Source organism: Tachypleus tridentatus, chromosome 11 (assembly GCF_004210375.1).
Source record: "Tachypleus tridentatus isolate NWPU-2018 chromosome 11, ASM421037v1, whole genome shotgun sequence".
Classification (NCBI taxonomy): domain Eukaryota; kingdom Metazoa; phylum Arthropoda; class Merostomata; order Xiphosura; family Limulidae; genus Tachypleus; species Tachypleus tridentatus.
This window is the reverse complement of record NC_134835.1, coordinates 92895378-92914293: the sequence shown is the minus strand read 5'-3', so window position 1 is coordinate 92914293 and position 18916 is coordinate 92895378. Positions and strand designations below refer to the sequence as shown.

Sequence of the window (18916 nt, the reverse complement as noted above, 5' to 3'; positions counted from 1 at the left end):
TATATATTCTTTTTCTGTAGTCACGTACTCGTATATGTATATATATATATTCTTCATGTAGTCACGAAATCAGTAGTTATAGAATGCTAAGCCAGTCAATAGCAAATAAAAAGAACTTAGAATAGATAATAAAGTTTTCTATTATATTTCAATCGAAGTTAATAATGTGTGTTTTTCTTATAGCAAAGCGACACTGGGCTATCTGCTGAGTCCACCGACGGTAATCGAACACCTGATTTTAGCGTTGTAAATCCGTAGACTTATTGCTCTACCAGTTGGGGACAAGTTGATAATTCATTAAAACTATGGTATTTTCATTTAATTTTTATTTCACAATTTTGAAACACGCTTCTATTATTGATTCATTTCACTATAGTTTGAGGAAAGCAAGTTTTTTCCTTTGTATGTCGCCAGCTATTGGAAACGATACGTCGTAATTAGTATTTTTAGATATCTCACAAATTCATGTGCAAATATTCTGCATGAGGGATACTATAATTCTAAAGCTCGATTCATAGTACACACTATAGCAGTTTTTTGAGTGAAACCACTTTAAGAAAACCGTTTTGTTGATCATTCACAACATGCACACACGTATGTATACATCTAATCCTTCATTGACACGTTACCTTACTAAGACCCTTAACAAATATTAAGTTAGATCACTTTTTCTACAATAATGGCCTGGATTAAGCATGGGCTAGACTCACAATAAACTCAAAGATCTCTTGTTCGATTTTATAACTTATTAATCGAGGATCACGGATGGTGATAGAATACTCTAATGAAGAATACAACGCTAAAGCACATCCTTAGGATATCACGTGACAGTTTATATGACCTCTGTAGCATAGTATAATTGTAAATAGTCAAATTATGGCCGAAAATATTGCTAACAATGAGATTAACCAAGTGATCAAAATAAGGCATTCTAATTTTTATAAATAAGAACATAAGAAAACTATGTTTAGTTAGTTATAGTTATTATTAATACAAGGTTGAATTTTAGTTTCCTTCTAAGTGAGTAAATTGCTCTGGTCAAAAGTTACGTATGTTACACATCTAGAGTTTAGTGGAACTTATTGGTTAGCATGCTGAACTACAATTCGGAAAGTATCAAGCTCGAGCAGTGATACACTCATGAACATACCCTGTATTTTGAGAAATGAGGCTGTTATAACTGTAGAGGTTAGTCCTGTTATTTAATTAAGAGTAAATGTATAAGGGATGGACAGTGTTTGACCGGCCAATTAGCTATACAGCTACTACTTAGATTGAAAATACTAAATACCAAGGTTACTCTGTTCATTGTTTTTTTGCTTGGTCAAATCAGAGGTTGTCAACTACAGTTTTTATCAGTATGATAAATATTCCCTTTCGAATTCTATCTATTGTTAAAAGAATTCAATAACATATACTTTTGAACAACCAGACAGAAAAATGGTCTTAAATAAGGAAGAGCCGATATAAGAGCGTTTATGATTGTATAGCAATACATAGTTTGATTTTAAGGATAAAAATTGTAGTAACTAAAGTAAAATAATATTTGTGTGATTTAAGAGGGAGTAAACACTCTTAAGTGTGAGCAGTTGGTTTATACTGAGGATGAAATTTTACTGTTCATCGTCGTAATTCAACGCTTAGGGTGGATTCATAGGATATTTACTAAAATTGCTGTATATTTAACGTCAGTTTGAGGTTTTAAAATATGTTACAAAGTATGCAGGCACCTGAATTGTTGGTAAAAAACACTTCTAATGGTTAATCATTTAACGTAAATGAAATTTTAATCATTCGACCCATGGTAGTTTTGAATAATTGAAACGTTTTTATACGTTAGGTAAATAAACATGCACTTTCTTTTGCATTGACTCATGCGTTTGCTCACTACAGTTTAATTAAACAATCGCATCGGGTAAAAAGATATTGAGTTCAAAAATTTCAGTTTTCTTCTATCGTGTTATTTACTGTGAAATATTTGCGTTACTTGCTTTTTTAAAGAAAAAGAAATAAGATTATATGTGTTAAAGATTTCTTTTTCACCAGAACATTGAATTATGAATTCAACGACATGTCATAACGTTATTCATGTAACTAAATTAATTTAGATTACTATAAAAACAAGTGAAACGGACTCAGAATCCCATAGATATGATTTATGTTTTTTAGTTAGACAGTAGCAATGGCCCTGTCTACTGCGGGGAAACTAACTACAAATTTTAGTGTTGTAAATCTACAAGTCTACATCTGACCCACCTAGAAAGAAACCCAGATATAATTACTAATTATTTCACAAATTATGGGAAAACGCACCGACGTTAGCTAGCTACTAGTTCTATTAAACAGTCGGATCAGTCGATTGAAACAGGAAACTGTCTTGTATGTGAAAATGAATAATTCTATTGGAGCGTGTAAAAAGTCTTTAAATCTTCATCGTGACTGGAGAGGCATGTCATGTGACTGTTCCTTTCAAATAAAACTATTTCACACATGGCGATTGTTAAACGGTGTAAATCCAAACGTATCCAACATCGAGAAAATATCACGTTCAACATTTTCTATCGAAACTGAAAAACTCATACGCAAATCATCATAGAGAGAAAGGGCATCTTAAACCACGTCATATTCCAGTCAGAAACATCTTCCTCTGTATAGTGGAAATTATGATTATAAAGAAATACCTCTGAATCAAAAAGTCATTGCAATCCAGCTAAACATATCTACTGATATAATTTAATTTGTAAGATGAGAAACGAGAATTTACAGTCTACAAAGTCTCACAAACCAGACGTATAAGGATCGTTATGATCCTTATAATGATCACTTCCGAATGAAAATCATTTTCAATAAACTTAGAAATAAATAAGCATTACGTCTTAATGAACTATGGACGTGAACTTTAATTGGCCGAAGTGCTTTTAGGTTGGAAATTATACGTAATAACATTACATACAATAAAACAAATATATTGTAAGTGAAATCATACGTTTTAATTGGCCTCAGACTAGTTTTTAATTTTGCTCTTAAAGCAGAAAAATTCATAAACAGTTATATGTCATATGCCTTAATGAAAACGTTTGTTAATAACTTTTAAGAAAATTTTTATAAAACCAAGTTTGGAATAAATCCAAAACAATCCCCAAAAAAATTTCTACAGTTCATTTTGTCCTGGTTCGAAGGTGTAGACATTAATGTAAAAAATGTGTAATATTCAATTCAATGAAACTGAATAACGATTTCAAAAGATTGTAGTAAAACGATCATTTTTATGTTTAGGTAAGATGTATATATATATATATACTGGTATTAAATATTAATACGCTTGAAAAACATAAAAACTTCTACAATATGCTGGTATCTTTTTAAAGCAAAGCCACATCATAATATCTGCCCTGTTCACTCAGTGGAATCGAACCGCTCATTGTAGGGTTATAAATATTAAGAATTACCGCTGCTCTAACTTGAGTGAATGAGTGTTTTAGAAACTTATCTTTCTACTTGGTTTGGAGAAAGTAGCGAATAAACGAACTACAAAATAATAGTTTTAATTCAATTTAACATAATTTAAAACCCAAATAGGCAATTCCCTTTCTATTTGACTAAAACAAATAATTATTTTGTGCCAAAAAAATTGGTAAAAATGTAAATATATTCCTTTAGCACAATGAAATATTGATAATAGTGATACCCTACTTTCAAATAACAACTGATACACCAATAAATGAAATAATTCATGTTTTTTTGTTTTGAAATATATTAAATTAGATTGGTAGTATTAATATCAATATAAAATAATTTGCAATATTTATTTTTGTTGTGGAATTTGTTTCATAAGTCGTTTACTACATATATATATTTATTTATTAAATATTAAGTATAGTTTCATAAAATCGTATTTTCAAACTATTCGAAATATATTCTTGCAAGACTAATAAATTGATTAAACTAGTTTTGTGTGCACAAATATGAATCCTACAGACAAGATGTTTTCACTTCGCGAGATTTTTTTTGTAGTAAGTACAAAGTCAATAAATTTGTATTGGTATTTGGAGAAACCAAGTGCACTTGGCAACATAAAAGAAATATAGGTCACAAAATGAGTTAGATTGGAATAATTAAAGTATGAGTAATTGTATAACGCATAAATTTAGTCTGTAACAAACTCCCTTGTAAGTTATTATGTTTTAATTTTACGACAGTTCAATCCTACATAAAATAATAAATTCATATAATACTATGTAACAACAAATTTACTTTTTCTTGTTCCTGGACAGAAAATGTTATTTCCCAATTGCTTATTCCTAAAGTAAATGGAAAAGACCTATTTTTCTCTCCAAACTATGCTTTTGTTACCTGGGTAATAACATTTTCAAATGTACCCATTTTCCAGAACATTCCAGGTAGATTTAGTGCTGAGTAGCTCATAAAGAATTTTCAAGAACTTTCTACAATGTTGTACAAGCCTCAAAGCTGTGCTGCTTCATAACGGTAATAAGTATCCGACTCTTTCCCTGGCTCATTCGGTGCACCTCAAAGAGGAATACAATAGCGTCAAGACCTTGCTAGAAGCCTTGAAGTATGATGAGTATGGCTGGAAAGTTATCGGAAACTTCATTCCTGATGGGTCTCCAAGAAGGCTTTACCAAGTCTTCCTGCTATCTTTGACTTTGGGACAGCAGAAACACCGCAGCACTTTACAATAGAAAGCACTGGCCACAACGGACCGAGTTCTCTATGGGAAGACACAATGTCAAGTGTGAGCCACTAGTGGACCTCCAGAAGGTGTTTTTCCCACCGTTGCACATAAGATTGGGTTTAAAGATACATTTTGTTACAGCTTTTGATAAGGAGTCTGCAGCTTTCAAGTATCTTCTAGACTTTTTCCCTAAGTTGTCTGAGGCACTAATGTCTTTGTTGGACCACAAATAAAGAGGATCCTGGAGTGCACAGAATTTCCCAAGAAGCTCAGTAGGAAGGAAAAAGGCTTGGGGCAGATTTGTCGCAGTGGTTTGAGGCTTCTTGGGCAATCACAAGGCCGAAAATTATGTGGAACTGGTTGAGGCTCTAGTGAAGAACTACGGCAAAATGGGCTGCAGGAAGCCCCTTATGACGCTCAACTTGATAAATTCAAGGAGAGCATGGAAGAATACTCAGATGAACAAGGCGAGAGCTTCCACTAAGATGTACAGGACTTTGAACGCCGCTACCAAAGAGCGTATAACGAAAACATGATGGGAGGCTATTTGGGAGTTGATACGTGAAAGTGATTTACATTACAGACACAAATCCAGAAAAACCACTCACTTCTAAATATTTTTGTTCATTTTTGTATAGCTTTGGTATAAATACGTGTAAATCTTGATTCATATGTTGTTTTATTCAGACCGTATGTAAATGAAAATGTGCAAATTTACCTGTTTTTACATATAAAATAGGTTAATTTCTAAATTTCATTATCCGGGTCACAAAAGCAAAATTTCAAGGGAATAATGGCCATTTTCTGTACTTTTACAACATAAGCAATTAAGAAATAACATATACTATCCACGAACAAGATTTGTGTTACATAGTATAATCAACGTCTTACTAGAATGGGCCGATAATAAGCTAGTGGTTACGTTTTCGGACTGTGAATTCGACAATTAACAATTCGCATCCCGCTACCGTAAAATCATTTTCCGCTCTTTGGAGTCGTAATGCTTTATAAGAGTAACGGCTAAATCCCAATATTCGAATAGAATAGCCCTTATGTGGCTTTGAATGAACATCAGAGACGAACATTCTAAAATATCTTAACATTGTTAATTCGTTCCCTTTGTACAGCTTTAAGTTATTGACTCATTTATACAAGTTTATTTCTCTAGGTAAGGAAACCCTGTTTAGTTAGACTTCATATAAATAATGTATTACTCATTAGACTAGTAACAGTTGGCTTCAACTTTAAATTTGTCGATTTCTGACTAACTGAAAGTAATATTTAGAAAAGCATGCTGTCGCTGTGATTATCAGAAAAGTTTAAAGGCGGTCACGAACAAACTAAAATCTAACAATAACAACTAGTAATTACAACTAACATTAAGTTTCCTATTTATCTCTCGCCTGCCCCAGTAGATTAACTTATAATTTTAGAAATCTGGTTTCGATACTGATAGAGAGCACACACAGATAGACAACAAACAAACAACAGTCTCTGTATTTTCATAAATTTGTTTTGATGACTTTCAGTAAAATTAGATTTAAAATACATCTATTTCAAACTGTTATATGATGTTAGTAGTTAAGCGATCGTTAGTTTCCATCTTTATATGAATCATACACTACTAAACTTTTTCTATGCTTTTAGTTTATAATATTGAAATATTCATTTGGAAGTAAGCACAAAGCTACACAATGGGTATTTGTGCTCTGCCCACCACAGGTATCTAAACCCTGTTTTTAGTGGTGGGTGTCTGTAGACGTACCACTATGCCACTTGGGAGGTATGTATTGAAATGTCAGAACTAGCTTGAACTCGTTAATATACGTAGTTTATGATATACTAATACATAGTATGCATTAAACAAGTGAAAGTTTTTAATATTATAAAAAAAATAAAAAGTAGGATTTAGCCTTGTACATGTATCAAAGTACATATACGAGTTTCTACTTTGCATCACAAGTCGTGAAACTGACCTATCGCGTTTTGTAGAAATAAAAAATATAACTTTTCCTGGTACCAAGACGTAACTGTTATACATTCGATCTTTATTTTCAAATCATTGTATTCTATGAAGAATATTTATTTACTTCTTATTTGTTGAATTTAATATTATACATTTATTTTACTATCTATGTTTGTTTCAGTCAAATATATATTTAGAAATGCATGTAACTTATACTATTAAATATGTGTTCCACAAGACCTGCTTGTTTCCTAAATTTGTAGAAGATTCTCGAGCATAAGAATTAATAATATATGTTTTACATTATTGTCGACTGATCTTTCGAGAACCTCGCCTAATGTTTATAAATCGAGGCGCCAAGAAAGATTTCAGAATATTGTTGGTTTGTTACAGTCAGTATACTATAAACTTCGGAAGCTACAACCATCATAAACGCTTAATAATCGGGAAACTACAGATATTTGATAAAGAACGTTTATAAATTTCGAACATTATAAACCGTTCAGCTTCAGAGAATTAACTTCGGCCGTCAGTATTTCAAAATTCCTAAATGAAAAGTCAACTGGTATAACACGTGAGGCCAACCAAGAATAGAGCGGGTAGGAGACTCATCATTATTTATAAGTTTGTAAAACTTTTGTACGTGAATCATTATTTGTAATAACCGTTATTATAAATTGTATTATTGTTTACATATTAAAATATATTTGTGTTATGAAAGAAAACTGTGTGTGCCAATCCTGTTAGCAAATATCATAAATTTGATAAATACTGACATCCAATTAACTTCTAAATTAAAATTAAGATTTTAGGCTGTTTGAAATCGTAATACGTAACATAAGAGATTGCAGACTCGTCTGGGATAAATTATAATACGTAACACCTAGTATTTATTGTGAAAATTATAAGAAAATAATAAGAATAGCTGATATTCAGTGAAAAACATCTAATATTACCATAACTTTATGATTACTATTTTACTGGAAGTAACAAAAGTTTTATCAATTCCGAAGTTGTCTAGATACACCAGATATTTTATGAGATATAAAGTTTTTTACATACAAGATTAAAGTTTTATCAGAAGTAGTGCAGATTTTTCAGCGGTTTAATTTATATTCTTTGATTATGAAATTCGACAGGAGATAAAAATATTTGTTGTTAATAGAAAAAAAACAAAAAATAACTGTTGTTACATATTACAGTTCATCCCGACAGAGCCCCTAATTTATTATGTTGCGTATATGACTGCGAATGGTCTTAAATTAAGTTAAACTGTAATTTAGATTTAGAAGTTAAATAAATGACGATATCTATAACATTAAGCATACAGTGGTATGTCTAAAAACTCCCGCTACTAAAGACCGGGTTTCGATACTCGTGGTAGCAGAGCAGGGATATCCCATTGTGTAGCTTTGTCTTTAACTTCAAACAAACAAATAATTAATGATACTTGATACAAGACTGATACACAAAGTTAGCTTTTTTGACGCAAATATATTTTAATATACAAACAATAACGCAATTTTTAATGACGATTATTACAAATAATGATCAATATACAAATTTTTTACAAACAATATTAGGTTTTTTATCTAGTTTGGAACTTCCTTGATATTTTATCGAGGGTTCACGATGAGCGAATTAATTTGGAGTTGATGAAGATACAGTTCACTTAACAGGAAGCTAGCTAGCTCTATATTCTTCTTTCTTCGCAGGTAAATTCGTCACACTGTACAATGTAACAAGTTATAGCATGTTAATTTTAAATTAACTTAAGATCAATTTCATTTCTCGGACATTACATGAATAATAGATTAAAATATAAGGTTTAAGGATTACAAAATAAAAGCCAAATATAAATATGGTGTTACAAGCGGCACAAATAACCACACGAGACACATCTGATTGCCGTATTAGAAGTCCTTTATTCCTCAATAGGGGACGCTGTATAATTATCAATATAATTATCAAAATAAAGTTTACAAACGATTGACCTCTATCCAATTTGAGTTTATCGTACAAACAATATTCTGCATTAGCCATGTTTAAAATAAATAAAATAGATTTTAAATTTTATCAGCTAAACGGCTTTTATGTTGGCAAAGCAAGTTACGTTTCGAAGTAAATAATATTTCCAACACTTTGGTACTCAACTCAAATAAAACTCTCATATTAACTAAGAAATACTTAAATCAATATATTTAACAGTTAATACGTAAGTAATGAAAATTAACTTAGTTCTACTCACTGAGTGGAACTGATTACTCGTAAATTGTTTTATTAAAAATACAAATTTAGTGAAATCTTAAAAGTATAGTAATTGATTCAACTTTGTTTTTGAATTTCGTGTAAAGTCATCTCTAATTTAGGTGTGTAAGGCTTGAGGGAAGGCAGCTAGTCATCACCACTCACCGCCACCTCTTTTACCAACGAATAGTGGGATTGACTGTCACATTATAATACCAAGACAGTTGAAAGAGCGAGTACGTTTGGTGTGACCGGGATTCGAACCCGTGACCCTCAGATTACAAGTGGAGTACCCTAATCACCTAGTGATACTGGGCTCTGGTTAGTTCTCTACGCTATTTATATTCTGTAGAACTAATGCTTGTAATACTGATACGAAAGTTTTGTGAATTTAAAGAATAACGTATCGTGTTTTTCAAATATAATCAATTAATTGTGTCTTATTCGATGTCAGGCGATGCAAAAAACTGTGGAATTTAACATATTTGTTTAAATACTTTTAAAAGTTATAATAACGATTTAAGAAATCGTATACTGTGATCATCGACAAAGTTCATTTTAACTTTTTTGCGAATTTTAATCATAGAACACAAATCAGGAACTGAAAGTATCATTGTTTCAAATGAAATTTATAGATTTTGTTTTGTACGAAACATGCACTATTATTTCGTATTATTTTCACACTCAAGATATACTATTAAGACAATGCAAAATATTTAATAACTAAATTTGGGTTTTACGTAAGACATTGTTTCACGTTCTTATTGTAGAGCTACTCTGTATTAAACCATGTAATAGCCAGAAGCAGTAGAAACCTCAACGAATGAATTTTTGTTTAAGGTCAAAACTAATAACAGTAATTACTAGTGAGGTAGGTGAGGCCCCTTTTCTTATAAAATGAAGTGGATAAAATTAAGCTATATTTCCATTCTAGTCATGTTTCTGTCGAACCAGTTAGGCTTAATTTGTTCACAAATCTCATAGCGGAGACCTCAGAAGTATTCATCTTTTTTCATTGTATACTTTAATTTTAACCCCTTATCTCTTTGTAGGATCTTTGATAATGCTTAACAATACTTTATTTTTAACCTGTAATTATTCTTTCATAACGATATTAAAGATCGCGCATGATAGATAAGTATTAAAAATGTTTGTTTGTGCACGCTTTAAAAGAATGTCTATGATAATATGTGATTGTGTGAAGCTTTATGAGGAGTAGATTTTTAAAATAATGACTCTAGTAGTTGAATCTTCATGTTTTATATTGCTCTTAAATGTTTGCTGGAACTATTTATCAAACGACGTTATAGAGTTAGGGTTGTTTTAGGGATTAAGAATATTCTTTCTTTGACGAGATTTATTTTGGAGTAAGTCAGATTTTGAAACGATTTCTTTCTTAGGTTACACATAAGTACAGTTAGATGTTGCATCTGAATAGCGCTTTATTCAATTCTTTTTTATCCATGCCATGTGCTATAAATTCAAAATATAAAATATTTAAGGTAAAATTTGCGTTATTTTCGTTCAATATTCGATTCGGTGGTTTAGTGATTGAATGTTGAAGTTGGTACGCTTGTTAGTTAGTTACAGTATGTTCGAAGTATTTGTTACTGAAAATCCCTATGGTCAGCATCACATTTTGTCATTAGATTTAGAGTATTATCTCTCGATCAACAATAATGAGAAAATATTACCTGTTTGTTTGTTTTTTAATTTCGCGCAAAGCTACATGAAAGCTATCTGCGCTAGCCGTCCCTAATTTAGCAGTGTAAGATTAGAGAGAAGCCAGCTAGTCATCACCACCCACCGCCAACTCTTGGGATACTCTTTTACCAACGAGTAGTGGGATTAACCGTAACATTGCAACACCCCCCACGGCTGAAAGGGCGAGCATATTTGGTATGACGGAAATTCGAACACGCGAACTTCAGTTTACGAGTCAAACGCCTTAACCCACCAAGCCATGCCGGGTCAATATTATCTGTAAACAACACATCATAAACTAGATATTCTTTCATAACGTTTTATCGATCTTCAGAAAGACTCGAATATCTTAGAATATTTTTGCACAAATAGGTCTTGCATCCGGTGTAATAAAATTTTAATTAAAATCTTTAATATTAAAAGGTTTTCTACACATAGTTCTCAATACATTTTTTAGTAGGTAATGTAATAAATTTCAGTCTGCAGTATCTCTTGGGGATCATAATTTATTTCTTCACGTTTACTCTGTACTGATATTTTGTAAATCAAATTATGTTGACGTGAAAAAGTCATCTCTGACTTTTGAAGGTAAAGTCTGTTAATCACTTGCAAATTGGGGCTCTTCCTTTTGTTTTGCATTAAGTGTTTTTCAGTATGCGTTTTATTTTATTTGATACATACTTTGATGTACCAAAGCTTGTTTCTGTAAATCAAAGACTTCTTTATTGGTTCGATTTGTTTGAAATTTCGCGCAAAGCTACACAAGCGCTACCTGCGCTAGCCGTTTATAATTTTGCAGTGTAAGACTATAGGGAAGGCAGCTAGTCATTACTACCCACCGTCAACTCTTGGGCTACTCTTTTACTAAAGAATAATGGGATTGACAGTAACATTATAAGGCCCCCACGGCAGAAAGGGCGAGCATGTTTGGTGTGACGGGGATTCGAACCCGCGACCCTCAGATTACGAGTCGAGTGCCTTAACCACCTGACCATGCTGGGCCTCCTTTGTTGGAAGCACTCTCTGGTGACCCAATATCAGTTATTTTGATAAATACGTTCCATAATTATACGTTCCCTCCTGTACCTAATTCACGTTTAACTAGGTCCATTTCGACTTATTTTTATGTTTACTAAGCATTAAAATTGCAATCAACTGGCACACCACAAGGTGTTAAAATCACGTCGTCTTTCATCATTAATCCGTGCTTTTATAAAGGAGATTTAGTGTCATGTTTGTCAAATGTTAAACCTATTATGTCTCTAAAAATAGCAAGTAGACTTGTAATCTTCTTTTCAGCCTGATGTGTTTTTGTTTATCAAAATCATGTTTAACGTCTTCTCTGAGTTTATTAATTATTACTTTTTGTTATTTTAGTTTATCATTTTTATTGTTCTATTAGGATGGATTAACACATATATATATATATATGCAAAATACGTTATAGCGTGTTGCTCTAGACTGAATTGAAAAGCCCACGGGAGGGTAACTCTATTTGACCCACTGCCAAGCCTTTTGTGGAATGACGCTCCTGAATGGATTGCTTTTATTTAAAAATAATTGGTCATACTTTGGTTTATTAGTCGTACATGTTTGTAAATATAATACAATAAAGTTATTTAAATAAGCTTACACATACTCGTGGTTTACAGATGTCGACGTTTTTCCCTTTTCGCACGTCGTGCTTCCTGGTGGCGTAACTATATTTGCAAACTCACGTTAATGCACAGAATATTTCAAATTAATGAAGGTTCTTCTTTTAATAGGTTTTTATTGATGGTGAGAAACTGAAAGCAATTAAAAATTGCTTGTGTTCTTTTCCCACCAAATATTACAAATCTATATTTAACCTTGCTCATAATCATCATCACAAAATATTTTAGGCATCAATGAATTAATTCACGTGTATTTCTTAAATATTAGGTACTAGTAAAGAATTATAATTAGTTTACATTATAAGATAACAATTTTTCACTGGTTATCTTAAAATAATTTTAAAATTCTCTAGTGATTTTAATTTTTATGAAGAATGATTTAGTTCTCAGTTGAAAATTACGTCACTTAAAGTTGGCAGAAGGTTTTGTCTACATTGGAAGATTATGTCAGTTAATTTATCACTAGAATTTTTATTTAACAATATTGCCAGATCACGACAGCTAGTCAACACAACTACCAGATCACACTACTTGTTATCATAAGATACAACACCATTACTAGATAACATTTTTCCATGGTTAAGAAACGCTTACCTTTCATATGCTGGGATTATAAAATTTTTATCTTTAAATGAATTTTTTTTCAATCTGCTTATTTTTATAACATTACGACTAATTCAAATTAATGAATTAATACGAGGAGGCTTATGCAGTAGTGACGACACGTGAATTGTTTCTCATGAGATTTAACATTATCACCAATAATATATAAACTGGTTGTTACAAGAATACAGGAGAATATTCATCGTGGTATATGTTGTTATCACAAGATCGTAGATCATGTCTTCCTCTTGCCATGGGAAGAGTTAACATTTCTACACGTTTGATTTCATGAGCATATTTAACAAATTAACACCTCCAAAACCTGTTCTGCTAAGAAGTTTTATTATTATCGTTGATGTCGTCAACATATTCCCATGAGAATAAGTACTTTGGAACAAGTTATTACGAAAATAATTAACTCTGTTAACAACGAGTTGATACAAGAATAATTAACACCGTTAAGAACGCGTTATTAGGAAAATAATAAACATTGTTAAAAGCGAAATGATTTTATATTTACTTAAAATTTACACATTTTATGTTTATTCTGGAGATTGGTACTAAAAAAAAAGAAAACTCTCGCCAAGAGATTACTAAATATTATCTGTACCATACAATAACTTGTTTGCTTTTGTTAAGAACTATCGGTGGATTGTAATATTCTATAGCGGGCTCAACGTCAGCGTAGCTAATTACAAAACAACCATATCATTAACGACTTTCTTCTTTCAGTTATTTGCCCAGATATTTGTGGAGAACGATATCATTAAACTAAGATTATTTTCTTAATATATAGTTTCGTAAGTATTTATTTCAAACGAAAATAATGCCGTTATTTTAATAAAAATGAAAACAGAAAGGTTGTGCGGGCAGTTCTGGAATGTTGGAGTACTGACGAACTTTCTTTTCCCAGTCAGCCGTTTATAGCTCAAGTTGATTAAGACCTTTGGAGACTCGCACAAGTTTCAAATGAATACTGTAAGTTGCACAACATTAATATGTAAACAAATAAAGAATGTAAATAATAAGATATGAAGAGTACACACATCACATAGACGTATATGTCTAAAAACAATTGAACTAGAAAACACATTTTATTGAAGATGGCCGAATGTGGCTGCTTGTAATAAAGCTGACATTTGTACAATTTATCACGAAAACGGTATTGCTTAGAAAGCCAGGGTGTTTTCGAGGAAACTTAAGTATTATATTATCCTATTCTGAGTCGTTAGATTTATACAACTGTTTATCCTGGTCTAGCACCATATAGTGGTTAGGGTATTCAACTCGCGATCTGAGGCTAGCAGTTTCTAATCCAGTCCCCGAAAACTCTTTCAGCTGTGAAGTTGGGAGAGGTTTATAATGTTACGATCAGTACCACCTTTCGTTGATAAAGGGTACCCCAAAAGTTGGTAGCGGGTGGTGTTGACCAGCTGCTTTCACTCTATAGTCTATCAAGCCTAAGTTGTGGACAGCCGTTATTGGTGGCTCTCAAGTAGCTTTGTGTGAAATTTAACAAACAAACAAATTTTATCTTTTGTTTTTGTACATGTGAAGTTATCTGTCTTTCATACACCTATCAATTAGAATTCTGCCTCACATACCTACCTAGATAATAATTTATTTCTTCTGCTAGTCATGAAGGTTTTACTCGTTTTCCTTTCTATGGTTTATTTCAAGTTAAATAATAGAAATACGAGAATTATTTCCATTTTTGTGTGAGGTTCAATCTAACAGGTTAAACAAAAATATTAGCATAAAAAGGTTTAATTATCCAACTGATTAATATAGCATTTGTTTACTAAACTATATCCATTCATAATAAAGTCATCGTGTAAATTACACTGGCAAATCAGAAACATGTTCAGCTCATCTTAGTGTAATTACTCTTAGATTCAAGTATAACTATTGTTCATAATAAATAACATCGCCTGCCCTAACCCTGTTGCACATAAATCATTAAACATAGGTTTTCGTGTTCTTTTTTTTAATTTATTGGTGTGTTTTGTATTTCGCGCAAAGCTACAAGAGGACTATCTGCACTAGCCGTCCCTAATTTAGCAGTATACGACAGGAAGGCAGCTAGTCATCACCAGTCGCTGCCAATTCTTGGGCTACTCTTTTACCAACGAATAGGGGGATTGACAGTTACATCATAACGCCCCTATGGCTGAATGAGAGAACATGTTGATATGACGGGTATTCGAACCCGCGACCCTCGGATTGCAAGTAGAGTGCCTTAACCACCTGGCCATGCCGGACCTTTTAAATTTATTACCGTGATTCATTTTAATTAAATCATGTGATTATACAGAATCCTATATTTAGCTGTTCTAAAATATTAAATATTTCTAAAGAAGAAAAAGTCTATGTGAGTAAATCCTGCCATTCAAATAATTGTTGACGTTGAGTAAAGCTGTAAAATTTTGGAACAAATCATTTTGAAAATCTCACAGCTTGAAAGTGATGTAATTAAAAAAAAATCTCCTCGAGGCTTGAATTTACTTCATTACTTTTACATGTATATAGGTAATGTTTAATTAAACTTACCCTTATGTACAAAAGGTATGATCCTAGTCTTGCATGCGAGGTCACATTACAGCTTTCTCGCTGACAGTTATATGTTTACTTTCTCGTTGTTTGTTGATGAATTTCGCACAAAGCTACTCCAGGGCTATCTGTGCTAGCTGTCCCTAATTTAGCAGTGTAGAGGGCAGAGGGAAGGCAGCTAGTCATCACCACCCACCGCCAACTCTTGGGCTACTCTTTTACCAACTAATAGTGGGATTGACCGTCACATTATAACGCCCTCACGGCTGGGAGGGCGAGCATGTTTGGCGCGACGGGGATGCGAACCCGCGACCCTCAGATTACGAGTCGCACTCCTTAACACGCTTGGCCAAGCCGGGTCCCACTTTCTCGTTGAACCAAATGGTCAACAAACAAAAGCACAGCAAAATACTAAAACTTGCAGTCGATCCAGTGTAAAAAAAATTAAAATCTTGATGCTTTATCTTATTATTTTGTTTTAATGTATAAAATGAATAAATAATGAGGGAAAAAAAGACTCTAAAAGTGCTCACATGCGTTAACACAAAGCTAGTGTAACGAAACATAATTACTAATCTTAAAAAAAACAGATAATAAAAACAACTATGATGTACTTTATATTTTACAGCTACCATGCAGGTTTTCAAAGACTAGCTGTTTGTAACCAGTTGATTTATTGAAGTTAAACTCTTGTTTCTGATACTGATGGATGATAGAAAGGTGAAGTATTAACACTGGCACACATTCAACAAGATGGCAGATACGTCGCTCTTTATTGTTATACGAGAAAGTATTAGCTGTTACAGTGAAAACTCCGGGCTATTTAAGGATGCTTCAGTAATATATCTTACGAGAATGGTTAATTACTACATGCAGCCCTCTCATTTGCATTAATCCCATTCCCCCCAGGTGCTTGAAATTACTTAAGCACACCTCTATCAGCTTGCTTAAATTCAAAGTGAAAGAATTATTAGCAGAAAACTGGATGATAGAAGAACGAGACCAGCTTTCAACTTGTCAGTTATTAAACAATAATGTGACTGTTATATAGAAGGATATGCAAATCACATGTTTTATAAGCGTCAACAACTGACGTAGAAAGCATTCTAAAGAGAGAAAAAGAAAACGATTTGTGTGTCAAAGGTATACAAAACGTACAATAGATTATTATTGTCGTTTTTATTTATCACGCTTTTGTGAACCTTTAATATAATTTATCATATAATGTTAATCTATTACTGAAGCATTGTATTTACATGTTTACGTTTATATACAAAATCATCTTGGTTTAATTAGTTGACATTTCAATCTTAAGTAACAGGAGGTTAGAAGAGCAGTCACCCGTCTCTGCCTTAATTACAAGTTGAAGAAAAGGTTCTATCTGACTTGTTTAACCCAACGCCGAAACTTGTAACCGGTAGCACATATAAACTTCAGTTATATGTATTTTTGTATGACAAGAGAAGTAAGACATAAAACTCTGCCTAAAAATTGTATGTCATAACCTAAATGTACAAGAATGATAAATATTGAGTACATGATTTCATCAATTTAACTATATTAGACTTAACGATATTAACTATTAGATACATGATTTCAGTATTTCAATATTTATCATCAATGTATATCATTTTAAATATTAGGTACATGGTTTCAGCAAGTGCAAGAGATTTGATTTAAATTATATCCCATAAGTTTAACACCCAGTCTCCGAGTCAATGAGAACCATTTGGGAGATTGGGAAGGCTATGTCTGTTTTGGTATTCAAGTTATAGTAACGAAATATATACTTCGATGAAGAGTTCGATCTCTTAACCACAAAACCATATTTTACCACCAAAAAGCTCACCTCTCAATAATGGTCGGTGACGAAGAGATGGAGCTTAGGGTTTGGCTGGACATCGTTTCTTTTGCACAAAATAGTAAAAGTGCTTATTTTCAAGCAGTTGCCGTATTTAGCTACAGGAAGGAAACTTCGTTGAGCCTTTCTATCGAAAGAATTCGTCAAATTCACGGAGAAAGCAGCTTTACAGAGCTGTGGAACTAGATTTTGTATTATCCAATATGTGAAGCCACAACTATATTTTGTGAGGATTTTTATTTGGGGCATGAATTTAATTTCTTCATAGCCTAGAAACTACCGTGTCTTCGACCACGAGCAGCTCAAATTCCAGATATTGCAAGGTATTCACATCTCCACTACAATATACAGAGCAAGCATGGCCAGGTGGTTAGGACGCTTGATTTGTAATCTGAGGGTCGTGCGTTCGAATCCCTATCACACCAAACATGCTCGCTCTTTTAGCCGTGGGAGAGCTATAAGTGACAGTCAATCCACACTATTCGTTGGTAAAAGAGTAGTCCAAAAGTTGGTGTTTGGTAGGGATGACTAGCTGCCTTTTCTTTAGTCTTACACTGCTAAATTAGGGACGGCTAGCAAAGATAGCCATCATGTAACTGTGTGTGAAATTCAAATAACAAACGAATAGACTATCTAGAATAAAAATATAAAAGAGCGAGAGAGTAACCGGTGTTAAATATATTAAGATGTACTCTAAATATAACAATATCAATATTAAGTCTAGTAAGAATGAGATGCACTTTAAATGTTATCCTACCAGTCTAAACTTAGTAAAGCGTTTTTAAATTATAATCACATCCACTTAAGTTTATTAAGACTGGAACGTATAAACTTTTAGTGTGATATCATTTTACGTGTACTTATCATATACTATCATGCTGATCATACAGGGTGGCGGGAATGATTGCAAAACTGGTGGAGAACGAGATTTTTACGGCGAAGACGTTTCTTTCAGGATTTCTACCAAAAACCACACAGATGCTACGTACGTGCATTATTTTATACCGAAAGACTAAAGGAAAGGTAGCTAGTCGACAGCGCCCACCGCCGATTCCATTATTCGTCTTAACATATAATGATATTTGATCGTCACACTTATAGCGCACCCACAACTTTAAAAGGTGAAACGCGTTGTTTTTTTACAACAATGCGTCGCCAAAATTATGAAGTACACAAGTAAGAAAAAATCTTACTTTCTCTTAAAGCTGTAAATTGTAATAAAATACGAATCAATCGGTTGGGAAAGCGAATATCCCGCTGATACAGCGTTAAGCCTACGGATTTACAACGCTATAATGAGGGGTTTGATTCCCGCGGTGGACTCGGCAGATAGCCTAATGTGGTTTGCTATAAGAAAATACATACAAACATTTGGGAAATCAGTTTCTTTTTAACTCGCTAGTTAGAAAATTTGGCTGTTGCAAATGCATATAGCTAGAAAGCTGCGAAAAATGAGAAACACAGAATGCATGTCTCATTATTTTGAATCTTACCAACCAAATCCGTAAATGGTAACATTTTAAAATAAGTCAGGTGAGACTGTTTCACGTTGTAATTCTTTATGATGTACTAGTATGATATTGTTAGGTAAAGCTTTAAACATGATATCTGTAAATTTAAAATACAACTTTATT

The 18916-nt window shown here is 32.7% G+C and overlaps 1 protein-coding gene across 6 annotated transcripts in view; it reads left to right on the top strand.

The window, feature by feature from the left end:
• Nucleotides 1–18916, top strand: part of LOC143232773 (uncharacterized) — an 89012-nt gene that overhangs the window by 47660 nt on the left and 22436 nt on the right. For 5 of the 6 annotated variants that reach the window (XM_076468616.1, XM_076468618.1, XM_076468617.1 and 2 more), the window contains exons 2-3: nucleotides 184–308; nucleotides 9032–9230. The gene's annotated coding sequence lies outside the window, so the exon portion shown is untranslated. The remainder of the gene's footprint in view (nucleotides 1–183; nucleotides 309–9031; nucleotides 9231–18916) is intronic. The other variant, XM_076468619.1, reaches the window with a different exon arrangement.